The sequence below is a fragment of the Mustela lutreola genome, chromosome 4 (assembly GCF_030435805.1).
Source record: "Mustela lutreola isolate mMusLut2 chromosome 4, mMusLut2.pri, whole genome shotgun sequence".
Taxonomy (NCBI): Eukaryota; Metazoa; Chordata; class Mammalia; order Carnivora; family Mustelidae; genus Mustela; species Mustela lutreola.
In genome coordinates, this window is record NC_081293.1 from 185,596,742 (window position 1) to 185,615,145 (window position 18,404).

The 18,404-nt window shown below is 39.9% G+C and overlaps 1 long non-coding RNA gene across 1 annotated transcript in view; it reads left to right on the plus strand.

Annotated features, from left to right (window-relative positions):
• The first annotated feature begins 9,258 nt into the window (after window positions 1-9,258).
• Window positions 9,259-18,404, plus strand: part of LOC131829810 (uncharacterized) — a 30,102-nt gene continuing 20,956 nt past the window's right edge. The window contains exon 1 of the long non-coding RNA XR_009353007.1: window positions 9,259-9,565. This is a non-coding gene — a long non-coding RNA (uncharacterized LOC131829810). The remainder of the gene's footprint in view (window positions 9,566-18,404) is intronic.

Consider the following 18,404-nt stretch of genomic DNA (forward strand, 5'->3'; position numbering starts at 1 on the left):
TTGGAAAAACTTTCACAGGATGGACTTTGGGTTATGCCTGAATTATTTCTCTTGAAACTGTGATGATTTATAACCCAGTGTCAATGAGATAGGTAGGTATGATTAGAGTTTAGTGTTCGTTCAAGGAACAGAAATGTTACATCTACCTGATACTCTTAACTTCATTATTACCATGCCCAAAAGTAAGCTAATAATATATCCTAGTAGGATCATTTCCAAATAAAAGAAAAATTATGGATCCAATATATACATAAAAGAAAAAAAACCCTTGAGGATATGAGATAAAGGGAGAGTAGTTTCCTAGGGGGTCCCTGCACAGGCCAGTCACTATTCTTATAGATGATGGTGGCTGCCACTGGTTGACCTTGGGGTCAGAGGAACTATGGTAGGACTGGAACTAACAGTAGGACAAGGCCAGAGATCACAACTACAAAGAGTGTGAGAGAAGAAGAGAAGATGAAGCTGAGTGCTAGCTAAGCCTGGGGCACAGCGTTGAAACAACTGAATACCTTCTTGTGTCCAAGGAATCTAGATTTTGCATTTGAAGGGATCTTGCAGATCATAGTCTATTTGCCTCATTTTTCAGCAGAGGAATGAGAGATCCAGATGTGTCAGGCATTTCCCCCAGATCAGACATTTAGCTGTGGTGGAGCTTGGGCTAGAACTTTAGTCACCCACCTCACCAACTCCTTTCCCACTGATAGTATCATCACTGAACTGTATCTCTTGGGACACATTGCTCAGTGAAAAATGTTCAATAGAAAACAAAGAACTTCAGCATTCAGTAAATATCTATGGAGTGCTGACTCCATGCCAGGCCCTGCTCTAGGCACTGGTGTTTTTAGGGTGACATATTCGTATTCTTCATTTTTCTCTGTGTTTTTCTTTTCTTGGCCATTTTTTTTTAAAATTAGCTCCCCGTGGAGACTCATTTTCACTGCTTGCTGTTAGTTCTTTGGTCATGGTAGGGGGCCAAGGACAGTTTTGGGGGAGGGGGTGTTGAGATCTGTAGGAAGTGAATGCTCGTAACTTTGTATTAAAAATTCCCCCGATGCCCACAAAGGTCTGTTTTCTTGAGTTGTTTAGAAAATCAAATGGTCATGATAGATTTTCACTGTGGAAGAAGAACCAATAAATCTTGATTGTATATCATCGCAAAAGCTGCCTCTTGAATAAGAATTTGTATGTAGATTTCTTGAGAAATTTGAAAAAGGCAGAGTTTGGGAATGAGTTTGTAACAGAATTATCTTTTATACTGTTAAAAGTAGATAGGTGATTATTTCCCCCATACTATAAATATTATGCTATTTATTTTTCTAGGACTTTCACAAAATTCCAAGTGAAAGATTATTTTAACACTTCACAAATAACCAGAGGTAAGCATTTTTCACTTCTACCTGCTGCAGAAGATGTACCTCTACTACTTCATCTTGAGGAATATAAATATTGCATTGATAGGGTTATGACAGAAATTTTGATTTAGAAATAAGTTACTTCCATAGCTGAGAGTTTGAAATGAGTATTATCTTAACATTTTGAAAAATTTTCCCATAGATGCGATAGTTACCTTTCACTTCAACATAGGCCTCATCTCATAGTTGATGAACACTCTGGTTTTTCAATTTGAGGAGAATCCTAGTAATAATATGATTTGTTAATTCTACATAGATTTACTCTTCATAGAAGAACTGTTAGGATTCAGGATTGGTAGTTGCATTGTTAGAAATTGCATTAGCCAACACAGAATTTTGGAGATAGGTTTCTGCAAGGAGAGATTTCATCCTGGTCATCTGACCAACATCTTTCACAGAGAAGAAAGTCATGCAGAGAAGGAGAGGTTTGGTGTGGCTTATCGTAATTAAAATTTTTCCTATATGATACACTTATATTTATTTTTTAAACTCTCCAAATATTTTTGGGTCTGTTTTAATGACTTACCCCAGGATAAGGAAGAATCATTTGTTATGGGTGGATGTGGTACATAGAATGACAACACCCCTACTGCCCACCCCTCCAGTCCCCAGAACAAGTGAATATGTTACTTGAGAGAATTTGCAGATATGATTAAGTTAATCACCTTGGGATGGGAGATTATCTTATATTCTGGGAAGCAGGTGGGCCCCCCATAGGTCCAATCGCATAGATCCTTCAAAGAGGAGAATCTTCCTAGGCTCCGATGAGCAAGATGGGATGGAATAATATAAAAAGGGTCAGAGAGATGCTGTGTTGCCAGCTTTGAAGATGGAAGAAATGAGCCATGAACCAAGAAAATCCACTACAGCTAGAAAAGGCAAGGAAATGGATCAGCAGTTGGAGTCCCCAGAAGGGAATGGAGTCCTGCTGACATCTTGATTTTTATCCAGTGAGACCTGTGTCTGATTGTGAACTCCACAACTATAAAATATTACATGTGTGTTGTTTTAAGTCACTAAACATGTGACAATTTGTTACAGCGGCAAGAAAAACCAATACAATAGAGATTTGATTTAATAAGAGTAAATGAGCAGCAGGGGTTAATGGGCCTTTCTTCAGATGGACAAGTGATTACATATGAGATGTTAGAGGAGTGGTAGTAGAACCTGGACTTTTAAAATTAGGGTTTTCATAGAAAATTCCCCGAATTAGGATTGCACAGTAGAACTCTAGGTTTCCTTACAACTGTGTTCTTTCTAGATAATGAAATGTCAGACTTTGCACTAATGGGAGATGAGTTTCTGTGTGAGAAAGTGGCAGACAATAACTTGAGGGGGAAATGACCCAAGGTAGGTATTGATAATAGAATTCAATGATATGATTGGTGAGCTGTTTTCAGCTTCTGACCTGTTATCTTTAATGCAAATTCTGACTGTAGTGACCAGGTGTTGCTAGGGCAACCTAGACAAAAGACTTCTACATTAACTTCAAGCATTGTATGCCTGGTATACCTGGAATTAGGCTAGAATACCAATGGACACTTTTCCACTTCGCAGGAGCAGAAATCTTTGGCTGGGAGAAAGCAAGAGGGAGAACGAGATCCTGGACTCAGGAGAGGCTGACATGACGTACCCCAGAATCAACCTTGTGAGGAAGAAGTAAATCCTTTTAGGGCTGTGCTACTCAAGCTGGGTTAAGAACTCCTTTAGGGATGAGTGGTTGATTCCACGAAGTATAGAAAGCTACAGGAACGTTGTGGAGCATCTTCTTGGAAGTCAGTGAATGGAATGATTTTGGGAAAAGCATTTTGTTTTAAATGCCTAAGTAATAAATTATGAAATGGTGTGATCTGTATTAGTATTCAAAGCAGACCTCAGAAGAATTTCATGCAGCCACAGATGACAGACGTGGGCTCTCTGCTCCTCAAGAGGTGGGAAGGCTTAGGAAGCACTGGTGTAAGGCAATAATAACCTCCTACTATGATACCTCCTCTTTCACATCCCTCCCACAGGGAGTGAGAAACGTTTGGGATTTTTAGGTATTTACTTCTAAATTATTGCCCAAAGTATATTTTATGACCTATATGACCTAGTCCATCTTACACATTTCACTACAGGGTGTGTGTATATTCTTTGTAAGTTCACCTGAGTCTTTCTTTCCAGACAACCTCCCACTCCTCTTTATTGTTCCATTCTTAGGGCACTGTCCAGAGCTAGGTTTCCAGGTAAGCAGACTCTAGGAGGGAGATTAATGCACTGGAGGTTTATTTTGGGGTGCTCTTTGGGATGAAGGACTACTATGGGGTAGGAAGCAAGATTGGGCAGAGACAAAGTCTGGGTACAGATTGTCATTGTCAATGAAAACCCTAGTTTGGCCACAAAGGATGCTCTGAAACTAAGATAGCCCTTCAAAGTTGTCCTATGTTGGGGTGAGGAAGTTGGGCTTATCGGGTTCTGGCTGCCTGGGAATATGGTTGTTAGATTTAGCAAATAAAAATACAAATGCCCAGTTATATTTAAATTTCAAATTGACAACGTACAGTTTTTTTAGTACATGGGTGTCTCAGGCAATATTTGGATCATGCCCATACTAAAAAGTATTTGTTGTTGATCTTAAATTCAAATCTAACTGGTGTCCTGTATTATATCTGGTAACTTTGTCAGGGAAGGGAACAGGGCCATTTAGAGAAGGAAGGAACAGTTACTGGGGGAATCTGGAAAGGTCTCTGGAAGAAGATGGTATTTGAACAGGGCCCTGATGGGCAAGCTAGATTTGGATATGCAGAGATAGGAAGCTCTTGAGAGCCTTCCAAGGGTGCATGCATATTGGGCCAAGTTCAAGTTGTCTCAGCAGATGTAATTCCCAAAGGGGCTGAAAGGTGAGGGCCAAATGTGGGCAGCAGCCCCAGCAGTTGGGGACATGAGTCCTCTAGTTATCCTGGAGAATCTGTGCTGACCATCTGCCCTAGGCACACATCTCTTCCCATTTTGCATCACCATTGGTTGTCAATGTGAGAGTCAGGTAGGAGTGTGTGGGCTTCTGTGAATCCAATAATAGTATTTGATGGAAATAAAACAGGGAAGTTTTGTGGTTCTTTCCTTTCACTTAAAAAGAAAAATGATACCAATTTAAGATGACCTAGGTGAATGATCTACCCTTCCCCAGTCTCCAAGAGAAAGACAATCTTTTCCAGATAATATTATATGGTTTTATTGTCAACAACTGGTACCAATTGAATTGACAACTGACTCTGTTAGATACTAGTTTCAGAAAGAATAGTGACAGAACAATTATAATCAAACTAAAGTTCTCATATTTGTAAATATCTCTGGATATTTAAGTCCCTTATAGAAAATATCTCTATCCAGAAGACAAACTTATTTGCTTAAGTGTATATTCTGCAACTGTAAGATGCTAAAAGTGCATGTTACTTTATGGGAATCTTACTAAGATGGTGGATGGTTCAGAATAATCCTAAAATTTGTATGTAACCAGAAAAGACCCAAAATAGTCAGAGGAGTGTTGAAAAAGAAAACCACAGCTGGTGGCATCACAATTCCAGACTTCAAACTCTATTACAAAGCTGTCATCATCAAGACAGTATGGCACTGGCACAAAAAACAGACACATACATCAATGGAACAGAGAAGAAACCCCAGAAATGAACCCTCAACTCTATGGTCAACCAGTCTTTGATAAAGCAGGACATAATGTCCAATGGAAAAAAGACAGTCTCTTCAATAAATGGTGTTGGGAAAATTGGACAGCCACAGGCAGAAGAATGAAACTGGACCATTTCCTTTAACTACACACAAAAATAGATTCAAAATGGATGAAAGACCTAAATGTGAGACAGGAATCCATCAAAATCCTTGAGGAGAACAAAGGCAACAACCTCTTCGATCTCAGCTGCAGCATCTTCTTCCCAGAAACATCGCCAAAGGCAAGGAAAGCAAGAGCAAAAATGAACTATTGGGACTTCTCAAGATAAAAAGCTTTTGGACAGCAAAGAAAACAGTCAACAAAACCAAAAGACAACCAACAGAATGGGAGAAGATATTTGCAAATGACATATTAGATAAAGAGCTAGTACCCAAAAATCTATAAGGAATTTATCAAACTCAACACCCAAAGAACAAATAATCCAATCAAGAAATGGGCAGAAGACATGAACAGACATTTCTGCAAAGAAGACAGCCAAATGGGGCCAACAGACATATGAAAAAGTGCTCAACGTCACTCAGCATCAGAGAAATACAAATCAAAACCTCAATGAGATACCATCTCACACCAGTAAGAATAGCTAAAATTAACAAGTCAGGAAACAAGTCAGGTGTTGGCAAGGATGCAGAGAAAAGGGAACCCTTCTACACAGTTGGTGGGAAAGCAAGCTGGTGCAGCCACTCTGGAAAACAGTATGGAAGTTCCTTAAAAAGTTGAAAATAGAGCTACCCTAGGACCCAACAATTGCACTACTGGGTATTTATCCTAAAGATACAAATGTAGTGATCCAAAGGGGCACATGCACCTGAGTGTTTATAGCAGCAATGTCCACAATAGCCAAACCATGGAAAGAGCCCAGATATTCATTGGCAGATGAATGGATAAAGAAGATGTAGGATACACACACACACACACACACACACAAATACACACATATACATATGATCTCACTGATATGCAGAATTTGAGAAACAAGACAGAGGGTCATAGGGGAAGAGAGGGAAAAATTAAACAAGATGAAACCAGAGAGGGAGACAAACCATAAGAGACTCTTAATCTCAGGAAACAAACTGAGGGTTGCTGGAGGGGAGAGGGGTGGGAAGAATGGGGAGGCTGGGTGATGGACATTGGGGAGGGTATGTGCTATGATGAGTGCTGTGATTTGTGTATGGCTGATGAATCACAGACCTGTACCCCTGAAATAAACAATACATTATATGTTAATAATAATTAAAAAAAGATGGTGGATGCTTCAGATGAGCCATTAGATACCCTATTTGAAATTTTTCCTGGGCTAAAAACTTAACAGCTACTAAACTATAGAATAAACATTTGAGGCCATCATCACCAAATTGTCTTTATGTTCACATGAATACCTAATCTTTTTCTGAGAAAAATCTTGGCTCTGGCTGGGGGTTATCCCTTGGCCCACCTGCGTGGGTGCCAAACTTATTTTCAGTTCAGGATTGTGTCATTTTTTAGACTTCTTTTTCTGATTTCTAACCCAGCTGAACTAAGCCAGATAGCTGTATATAGAAACATAGAATACCTCGTCTCTAACTGCTTTCAGGAAATACAACCCTAATTTGCAGGTTCATTGTAATGATCAAATCTGTATTTATAAGGGATTATCCAATAATACACAGTTTATTGATTTTTTTAGATGTCATAAAATTCACATCTTTACCACTGAAATCTACATTCTTATACCACATTGTTGTTACTTTCATAGAGTTGCCTTTTTAAGTTTTAAATCAGTTAAATTTTACCTCATGTACCTTAAAGATATTATATAAAAGAGTTCTGTGAATCCCTCTAATAACATGTTGACGATAATAATAATAATTTATTATATGATGATAATTCATGAAATTCATTCTTTCAATAAATATACATTGAGCAACTTCTATATGTAGCTCTTCTTTTAAATTCTGGGAATGCAAACAAATGAGATAGACAAAGTCTCTGTCTTCATTAAATTTATATTTCAGTGTGGGGAAGACAGATTCAAAAAGATAAAATACAAGTTGATGGCAAGTGTTGTGGGAAGAAACAGAGCTGGGAAAGGGAATAGGGAGTTGTCATTTTAAGCACGTGGCCATTGGGACTTCTCCAGGGATGCCTAGGATGACCCAGATATTTTGCTGCACATTTTCTATCAGGATAGAAATCAGCTGTTCATTATTTAATCCCATGAAGATGATGTTCATTATCCTGCACAGTGTCCTCTTTATGAGGACCCATGGGGGAACTTTCCCTTTGGTGTTAGAACTAGCAGTCGTTGGGTTTTTCCTGGGTAATTGGTTTCTTTTTATCTTTTGGGCAGCAAGAATCATGGAACAGATCATGTTTCCCTCTTTGTTTAGGCTACAAGGAAACTTAAAACTTTGGTATGAACTAAGAGCACTGATCTTATTCTTGCCTTTGTCTTACTTTTTCTACCTCATTTTAGTCTTTGTTCCAACTGATTCACTTACTTATTTTAAATTTTATTTTGTTATATTTATTTTGCTACATTTCCTTAAAAATTTTGTAAGATTTATTTATTTATTGTACAGAGAGAATAAGTGCATGAGAGCAAGGGGAAGGGCAGAGGCAGAAGGAGAGAGAATCTTCCAGCAGATTCCCCACTGAGCACAGAGTCAGATGTGGACAGATCCCAGGGCCCTGAGATCACGACCTGAGCCCAAATCAAGAGTCTGCCACTCCCCCGACTGAGCCACACAGGTGCCCCTAAATATTTTTGAGCAAGGTAAAACATGAATAAAAATAAATTCTCAGACCTGGGGATAAAAATATATGTTTATAAAAAAATATATGTTTATAAAAAATAAAAAATTAAAAAAAAAATTCTCAAATGCTTACAGGCACGCACCCATACATCTACACATGCATAAATAAACAAATCATCCTACGAAGGTGTAGTACCTCTTCCTCATTTCCCTGTACCTTGGACCTGGAGTTCTTAGCTGAAAAAGGTTTTCATGCTTCCTGGTACCTTGCTTCTACAGTTGCTCAATAAATATTTATGGAATAGCTGTTTCGGTAGCAGTTATAATTTAAATGAGAAAGATATTCATGAATATCTTAGGAGTTTTTGCATTTGAATGTCAAACAAGTAAAATTTTACTGCTTTAGTTTTTTGAATAATTATACTTAAAATATAAAACTTTTTAATATAAAGGCATGGGGCAAATATGGAACATGATAGCTAAGTTATTCGGACTCCTTTAAGCCACTTTCTAAAAATTTTCAGTCCATGGATTTAGTAATTCTGGGATGATGAAATCCTTTGAAAACTCTCATTTTCTCTCCAGACAAACTTAGTTACAGAAAAAGTGACGAGCAGTCTTAGAGGAGTCATGGATAAGTTGAAGCCCATCCATCAACAACCCCAGATTATGAAGGCTTGTAGCATATTTCTCTTTTTAAATAATACTACATGTTCTTACATTTTTAATGCTCAAAAGCAGAAAGCAGAAAAATTACCTTCAACTCCTGCAGTAAGAGACAGCTATTTTACATAATATTTAGACATATTTATCTTTGATCCTTGTATTTTCATTTTTAAAAATGTATTGAGTTTACATTATTGATATGATTTTATACTTTGTTGTTGTTGTTTAACAATATATAGTAAGTAGTTGCCCAGGAAATTAAAAGCTTTTTGTAGATATCATTTTTAATGGTAAATATAGGCATACATTTAGAAATACCTGCACTGAAATATTAATATACAATCACTAAATATGAGGTCTCCAGACACCACGTGCTGAAGCATTTTTCTAGTGTTGGGGGAACTTCCCGCAGCTCTTACCCCAGCGCATGCTTCTTGCTGCTGAGTTTCCCCAGCCCAGCCAGGCACCCTCTTTGGCCGGGCATCTTCGAGAATGCTCCAACCCGTCCACCTTCCCTGCATCCTCTTCAGGCACATGAAACTCCCATCTCGTCCCACCCCACTGCTGCCTCTCTTTCTCATTCCATGCTACCCTGACCAGGCTCCAGCTTTCAAACCTCTCCGGAGGAGCACAGGACACTATCTCTATGTTTATGTAAGTCCTCAAACTCCCAGGGAGACACATCAAGCTTCAAAGAACTTTCTTTTTCTTTTCTTTTCTTTTTTTTTTTTTTAAGATTTTATTTATTTATTTGACAGAGAGAGAGATCACAAGTAGGCAGAGAGGCACTCAGAGAGAGACGGAGAAGCAGGTTCCCCGCTGAGCAGAGAGCCCATGTAGGACTCGATTCCAGGACCCTGGGATCACGACCTGAGCCCAAGGCAGAGGCTTAACCAACTGAGCCACCCAGGCGCCCATCAAAGAATTTTCTTACCACATGCCCCTCTGCTCTGAGGCCAACACCAGGATGGGTTTGCAAGACTCTGCAGGTCACTACAGGAGACAGAGATGCAGATGTCTTCTTCTGAAAGGTACCCTAAACCCTCTAAATTGCTTTTATGGAGTTGGTGGCAGGGGGGACGGTGGGGGGGCGAGGGGGAGCGGTTGGGGGTGGGTGTATGTTTTGTCCCCACCCCCTTAATCACTGCCCGCCCCCCCGGGTTGTGGGGAAAAAATCTCAGCCCATTTGCCCAATAAGACCTATCTTAACATCTCTTCTCATTCAACAGAAGTTCTTTGAATTGTTCATTTTTACTTACCTAAGCAGGTTGGAATGTGGCATTGGGGGCCCCTTTAAACCCTGGATGGTGTATGAGAATCACTTAGTCCTCTCTTCAGAATTTGGCAATCCATGGCCTCCAATATACTCAGCTGTGGGGCTCTAAACAAAATTCTGACATGACAGGAAAAGTCCTATCCAACATCAAACGTTTACCATTGCCGTTTCTTTAATTAATAATTGATTGATTGGTTAATTTAAAAGATTTTATTTATTTGAGAGAGAGAAACACAGAGAGAGAGAGAGATCACAAGGAGAGGGACTGGGAGAAGGAGAAGCAGGTTTCCCCACCCCCTGCAGGGAGCCCAGTGTGGGGCTGGATCCCAGGACTCTGGGATCATGACCTGAGCCAAAGACAGAGGCTTTAACCCACTGAGCCACCCAGGTGCCCCTCACATATATAGTGTTTTTGTATATAGTGTTTTGGTGCAAGATTGTTTTGTTGTTGTTGTTTTTAAGGAAGGCTACTGCTATATTTTCATAATCTTTGTATAACGAGGGAGGTCTTTTTATTGTTTTCATACCCGAACAAGTTTTTTTCTACATTTTTAATTCTTGAGTCAAAACAAGGATTTCCTCAAAATTATATTAAGCACTGTTTAATTACCTACCAGTATTTAGTATTTCCACCAAGTCTAAGGTCAGCCTGGTATTTAATTGTATTTTTCTGCCTGAAAGCTTCTAGTATTTTTTCTTTCCATTGACATTTAAGACTCTCACTAGGTGAGACCTAAGTACAGGTCTTTTAAAATTGTCTTAGAGATACTCTTAATTTTATAATTTTCACATTGAGCATTCTGGTTTGAGGGAATTCTACTAAGGGAGGGATTTTATTGAGCGTGTTCACTGAAAGATTTTTGAATTTAAAAAAAGAAAACTCAAATCTCAGATTTTCCTAAACAATAAACAAGATTTGTTAGATTAAAAACATAACAATTCAAAGATAGGGAAGTGTATAAGCAACATAATACCCTGTATTCATGTCACTATCAGGCTGTCAATTCTCTTGGCTCTCCACTTTTCTAATCCTTTATAAGCTTCATTCTCCCATACCTTCCCACATTTAAGTGAGATGGTGGCCAGTTGTTTCTGGGGCAACAGTCTTCCTTACTCACATCTAGGAGAGATGGCATCTATTCTCATATTTTTAAATAAAAGTTTCATGTTTCACTCTGATTGGATAATCACAGGTTACATGGGTATTTTGAACCAATCACTATGATGGGGGAGGTTGGGCTGCCATGATTGTCTTAGACCCATAAACTTCTTTCTTTTATTTTGTTACCAACTTTCTCATTGTTGGTATTTCTTACCTCTTTATTTTTTATTCTGGCGGCTTTCTCAAGATTATTCTCCACATCACTGAATAGATTTTCTTCTTTATCAGTATTGCTTTTTACCTCCTCCTGTGAAGGAGGAGGTAACTTCCTGTGAAGTTTAGTGCAGTTTCACTAAAATGTTTTAGGGGTGCAGCCGGGGGGGCTCAGTCAGTTGAGATCTGACTCTTGGTTTTGGCTCAGGTCATGATCTCAGGGGTGAGAGCCAACCCCCCCCACCCCAAATTTGACTCCAAGCTAGGCATGGAGTCTGCTAAAGTGTTTCTCTCTCCCTCTTTCTATGTCTCTCCCTGCCCCCTGGCTTGCACACATGCAGAGCCATGCACTCTCTGTCTCTAAAACAGAGAGTTTTAAACCTGTACTTTCATCCCCCCTCAGAAGCTATCTCTGTATTTTTGGGGGGGTACGATAAAGGAATTTTAAAAAATACATTCTGTGCTATATAACCATATGAATATACTTAATGCCACTGAACTACACACTTAAAAATAAAAAAAATGATTAAAATGATATATTTTGTTATGTATATTTTACTACTACATATAAAATACATATATTTTATATATATAGAATGTTTCTACAGAAAATAATTTTCAATGTGTATTCTTTCCCTTACAATATTTCTTTTCCCTTGTAACAAAATATTTTATTAGCCCATCTGTTTTTTTTTTTAAATTTTATTTATTTATTTTGACAGACAGAGATCACAAGTAGGCAGAGAGGCAGGCAGAGAATGAAGGGGAAGCAGGCTCCCCACTGAGCAGAGAGCCCGATGTGGGGCCTGATCCCAAGGCCCTAAGACCATGACCTCAGCTGAAGGCAGAGGCTTTAATCCACTCAGCCACCCAGGTGCCCCTAGCCCAATCTGTTTTATTTATTTGCTTAGAGATTGCTTATCTCCAACATTGGTAAGATTTGTCCTGACTCAGTTTTGTCAGAAGTTAGGGTTGATGAAGTGTCCCCAGTATTCTTTTGAGTAAAAATGACTCTGTGTGATTTAGACTTGGAGTGGTTTGCATGGTCAGAATCCTCAGTGCCAATTCTAATGATCTGGTAGGAATTGACGGGGATATTCTGTTCTTCCAGATCTTTTTTTTTTTTTTTTTCCAATGGAACGTAAGAAACAGTATTTAAATCTTTTGTATGCATGCAATTGTTTATATATGAGAGCTTATACTCTTTGTATGCATGGCTCTGAGATATTCTATTTTTATCTATGGAGTGTTTCTAAAGGTGTCCACACAACCAGGACAAAATATGCTATAGTCAGACATTCCATTCTACTTACTGCTGTGCTGGGAGACATGATTTGCAGTTTCTCAATAAAAGTGAAAGAAAAGGGCCAGACAATAGTTCTTGGGCAGTGTGTGTGTGTGTGTGTGTGTGTGTGTGTGTATGTGCATACGTGATAGTTGACTGATGGAGTTTCTGGTCACTATAGCTTCTACGGAAGGCCAGCATTGGATAGACTGTAAGACTGAATAAAATTCTTTCCTAGTTTACTTGGTGTGGTTTTGGGGACTCTAATTTAGAATTCTAAATTTATTTTAGTCAAGAATAAATTAAAAAAAAATTCCCATTCATTCTGCAACTTGTGCAAATGGCCCTGGCTTTTGCCAAGTTTTCTTCAAAGGTAGGAAACACCTATCTTTGCAAGATCTACAGGTAGAATGAATAAGTATTACTTAGAAGAAGGTCAAGTTAGAACCTGGGGTGCAGACTAACACTAGAAACAATGAGAAAGTCTGGGGTCCAAATAGGAAAGTGGGGTAGTGTCAAGCTGTGTGGTGATGATGTGTGAATTAGCGTGGGTGCTGAGAGCTCTCGTTTGGGCAGGAGGGCAGAGGCAAGAGCCAGAGAATGGGAGTCCATGCTGTTATGGACACTGCATAGGATGTGCATGAAAGAATATCAAAATGTACAGAAAACTCTAGAGATTGTTATTAATGCCCTTGGCATTCTTGTAGAGGAACCGCCTGATCTCTTTTCCTTGTTTAGGGGGAAATGCGTGGGCTGTTAGAAAATCTGCCAAGTCACATGTGATGAAGTTGGTCAGATCCCAAGCAGAGCTTGTGAGAACTGCAGATACCAGAAGAGGCAGGTGTAGCTGAGGTGTTTCTAAGTGGTCCATGAAAGGGGCCTGCTATAATGTGAAATTACAACTTTGGCAAGAGGAGGATTGAGGCAATGTCTGAAACCTCCCATTACAAAGACTCAGAAATACTAGCTCAAATAATTTTGAATACATAGTTCTGATCACAAGAAAGACTATTAGTTACCAGAAATGAAGAAAGAACTAAAGCCAGAATGTTGGGAACACTCATGTATCCACCCTTGATATGGGTAGAGGTCGGACTGAGAGTTTCTGTCTTGGTAACCTGAAGCCTGAGTGAAATGATGTGTTGTAAATGAGACCCATGCATAAAGTAAAAACCCTCAAAGAGCCACCCTCACTACAAGAGGTGTTAGAAAACAATCCACCACTATAAGGAGACAAAGAGGAAATTCTTGCTTTTGACCTGAACTCTAGATTAAAAGAAAAATTCTCCTCAGAAGAATCTGTAACTCAGGCTTGTTTCTCACAAGTTTGGGTTCTTAAGAACTAGGTAGGTGTCCCTCAAATCTCTAAATTGAAAAAATAAAGTTCGTGATTGGGTATTAATAACCGGGAGTACCTGGCAGAACTACTTTGAAAATATACTTCCTTAAATAGGCCCACAGGTTTCTCATAGAAAGAGTACATCACTCTTGGGGTGCCTGGGTGGCTCAGTGGGTTAAGCATCTGTCTTCAGCTCAGGTCATGATCTCAGGGTCCTGGGATCGAGCCCCACATTGGGCTCTCTGCTCAGTGGGGAGCCTGCTTCCCCCCACCTCTCTGCCTACTTGTGATCTCTGTCTGTCAAATAAATAAATAAATAAAATCTTAAAAAAAAAAAAGGAAGAGCACATCACTCTTTTCTCTCATGTTCAAAATCATCAATCAAAATAACTAAGAAAGAGAGAGAGAGAGAAAGAAAAAGCAAACACAATACACAGGGAGGGGAGAGTCCTTGAACTCAATGACGGACGTAATGTGAATGAGAATATAAAGTAAGTGTTTGTAAAGATTCAAGAGACTTTAAAGATCTACATAAGTAAGTCACATTACACTGAAAAAAATAAAAATAAAAATAAAAATAAAAATAAAAATAAAAATATGTGGAAAGGAACCAAATGGAGCTTCTGGAAGTAAAAATCTAGCCCATGAAGTTAAACTCAGTGAATGGGTAAAACATCAGTTTAAATACTACTGAAATGGTGACTTTTTACCTGGAAGGCAGAACTGAGGAAGTTATTTGGGATGCAGTACTGGGAATGCAGAGCCAGAAAGTCTGCAAGAGAGGTTAAGTAGCACATTGTATATAATGAGAAGATAAAGAGTATATCCAGCAGGATTTCCAAAAGAATAACTAGAAATCGGAGGAGTAAATATTTGAAGAGATTATGGCTGAACATGTTTTAGAGTTGGTGAAAGATATCTATCTCCATAATTTATAATAAGATACTAATATTCATATTTGATAATCCTGAACAGGATGAATAAGAAACAAATCTCTATAGCAACATTCTGATAGTTTCAAAGGCATGAGAAAATCCTAGAAGAAGCCAGAGAGAAGTTAGATAGAAGCAAGTTACCCTCAAAGAAACAAATTTATCACATGTAAGTTTTCTCAGAAGTACTGATCAACAGACAACAGAATCACTTTCTTAATACAACTGTGGGAAAATAATAAAATATAGAAGTAGAGGACCAACCATCTCAGTTTGTCCAGAATGGTCCTGGTTCTAACACTGAAAGTCCCTATGCTGGGAGACCCCCAGTCCAAAGCAAGCTGGGACAACTTGTATGTTGCCCTATAGTGCTCCCTGCAATTAAACTGTCATCAAAGAATAAGAGTAAACATTAATGTATGACAAAGACTGCAAAGGTTCATGTCTACAAGACATTGCTGACACAGTGTGATAAAACTATTGAAGGACAGGGTGCCTGGGTGGCTCAGTCATTAAACATCTGCCTTCAGCTTGGGTCATGATCCTGGGGTCCTAGGATAGAGCCCCGCATCAGGCTCCCTGCTCAGCGGGAAGCCTGCTTCTCCTTCTCCCACTCCCCCTGCTTGTGTTCCCTCTCTCACTGTGTCTCTCTCTGTCAAATAAATAAAAATCTTAAAAAAAAAAAAAAGAACTATTGAAGGACAAACCATGAAGGGTAGAGTGAGCAAAAAAGAGGACTGAATCCAGATGAAGTGGGCTATCAGAAGTAATGGGGAACAAATAAGTGAGTGAAAGTATTGATCAACATAAATAACCATTGACTCCACAAAATCATAATTAAGATAACTATGAATTTTGGAGATACAAAAAAGGAAGGGAAAAACCCATGACAATAACCACATGTAAGACCATGGGGTGGGAGGCAGAGGTGCAGGATTTAAACTCTGAAGTCCTTGAGTTGATTAGGGTGAAGATAGGTATTTGGACTAACTTTATACTTCATTAAGTGTGCACGTTAAAAATCCCTGGTGCTGGGGCACCTGGGTGGCTCAGTCGGCCAAGTCTGCCTTCAGCTCAGGTCATGATCCCACAGTTCCTGGGATCGAACCCTGAGCCAGGAATCCCTGCTCAGTGGGGAGTCTGCTTCTCCCTCTGCCTCTGCCACTCCTCACTGCTTGTTCTCTCTCTTTCTCTCTCTCTCAAATAAATAAAATCTTAAAAATCCCTAGTGCTCTGTCTCCTTCCCCTTTTCTTCCTGAATAATCCAGTTTTAAAGCCAGTAGGGAAGCTAGACATCATGCTTGGATGGACAGGTGCTGGTCATGGTGACCCAGAGTGGGATGACAGAGCCCAAGCAGAAGGCGGCAAGCATCCACGCATGGGTGGCTTGGGGCAGGGTGTGGAAGATTGGGTTGGATGAGGAGAGTGTCCAGACAGCTGTGTGAGGAAGGCATTTATATAGGACTGCCAAACAGGGTCAAGCCCAGGCCAGGAGAGTGAGTCCATGTGGGCTGGGGGTGGCAGTCTGGCATGGTGTTGGAGTGAGGAAGGTGTGCATATGGTAGTGGAGATGGAAATTAGTTACATAAATGGGTGTTAATGAATAAATGAATAAATATACTAAGGAAAATTAGGAACTAGACATTTCAATATCAGAGTGTGGGGAGAATTACAAAGTAGAAAGGGGCCAGCCTATGAAGATTTGGAACTGGAGGTATCTGCGTGAATTCCTATTCTCAGTATAGATATAAGAACAAATGTAGATTTAGATGCATGCATGTATTTCATGAATACATATATTTTAGCCTACTATGCTTGGAGGGGATGGGAGCCAAAGAGGGGACAATTTAAGCATCACATTGAGCAGAACTGTCACATCAGATAGCAAGAGTAATGGTCCATCACACAAGGCAGGTATACGAACAGAGGTTACCAAGTGGATGCATTGCAATTTTCATGTGAATGGGAAATTTACATAATTTCAAAATCCCCACAAAATACTTATCAATTATATAACAAAAAAGGAGGTACTTTACAGTGGAGTGGACTGGTAGGCACACGCTCATCAAGTGAACAAGAGCGGACACCAGCAGTACGGAGACATTAAAATTGTGTGCCATCTGGGGAAATGCAGTAATAATAAATGCAGACTCACTTCTATGATACTCCTGCCAAGGATGCATCATCATCAGACAGATGCAAACTGGGGAAAATTTTACAAAATAACTAGCCTTTAATCATCAAAGTTGTCAAAGCAAGAAAGAGGAACTGTTACCGATGAATAAAGTATAAAAAGACACAGTGACCCAAAGAAGCAAATGGCTCTGATGTGGACCCTTTTTTTTTTTTTTTTTAGATTTTATTTATTTATTTGACACAGAGAAAGAGGCAGAGAGAGAGAGAGCACAAGTAGGGGGAGCAGCAGGCAGAGGGAGAAACAGGCTCCCTGCTCAGTCCCAACGTGGGAATCAATCCCAAGACCCTGGGATCATGACCTGAGCGGATGGCAGACCACTTAACCGACTGAGCCACCCAGGCACTCCTGAAGGCAATACTTTTACTATAAAGGACGTTATCAGGATGAATGGCAAAATGTGAAAAGAGTCTGGGGATTAGGATATCATTGTTAATTTCTTGATTTTGATGGTTATATGAGGTTTCTTAGAAGAAATATCCTCCATGCCTCCCTTACCCCTCGCCCAGGAAACACAGACAAAAATATTTGGGGATAGGCATCATGCTGGCAACTTACCTTAAATGATTCTGGAAAAAAATCACATAGTGTTCACAACTTTTCTATAAGAGCAAGCTTGTTTCAAATTTTTCAAAAATGTTCCCCAAAACTTTTTTCCGGCAACACTGTAGACTAGATGTCCCCCAAAACCTTCCAGGTCAAGACACTTTAAATGCTGCAGGTAAAACAAAAGGAAACCACTTCTTAAAAGCAAACGGTGAAAAAAGAGAAATATTTAGAGAACAGGAATGTCAAAAAGACATGATTCCCCAAGAGTGAGCGAGCTCCGGAGCCCTGGTTTTCCCGGAGCTCACTTTGAGTCTTCAAGTCTCAGCTTCATCTCCCAGAAAGGAAACAGAGAGAGCCCAGTGCCAGCAAGGAGAAAGGCTCTCTCCAATCTGGCTGCGTAAAAGCAAACTTCCCTGCAGAGTGAGACTTACCCATTTCTGTCTCCGTGAAGGGTAAAGTGGAACAGTAATTCAAAGAAAACTAGGAGCTGACCCTGAACGGGTGTGGGGCTGCAATCCACAGCCCCAGGGTGGTCCGGAAAATGTCCAGGGGACTGCTGAGTTTAGAAGTGATCCTGGTGAAGCCAGGTTTTCTAAAATACAGGTCAGGAGCCAGGACTTAAAGTGGTAAGGTTTTATTGGGGAAGGGTAAAGCCAGGGCAACTAGAAGGAGGGAGAGGAAACAAGAGACAAGGGGAGACGGGGAGACTGGAAGGGAGTGGGGAGCACTCACTTACACCCACCTTTGCTTGGGGCCACCAGCTGGGCTGCAGAACCTCAGCTGGAGATCAGGCTGGGGCTTCCTCAGAGCCGTTAACGGGAGGAGAGGAGGAACATGGACGACCTGACTCCTCCCATCTCCTGCTCAACTCTACCACATTCCCTCTTCCAGGACGAGGCCTCCAACCCCCTGCAGGTGTTTGGGACAACAGATCCATGCTCCATATTGGGGTGTTTCTTTTGCATCTGGCAGTGGAGGGA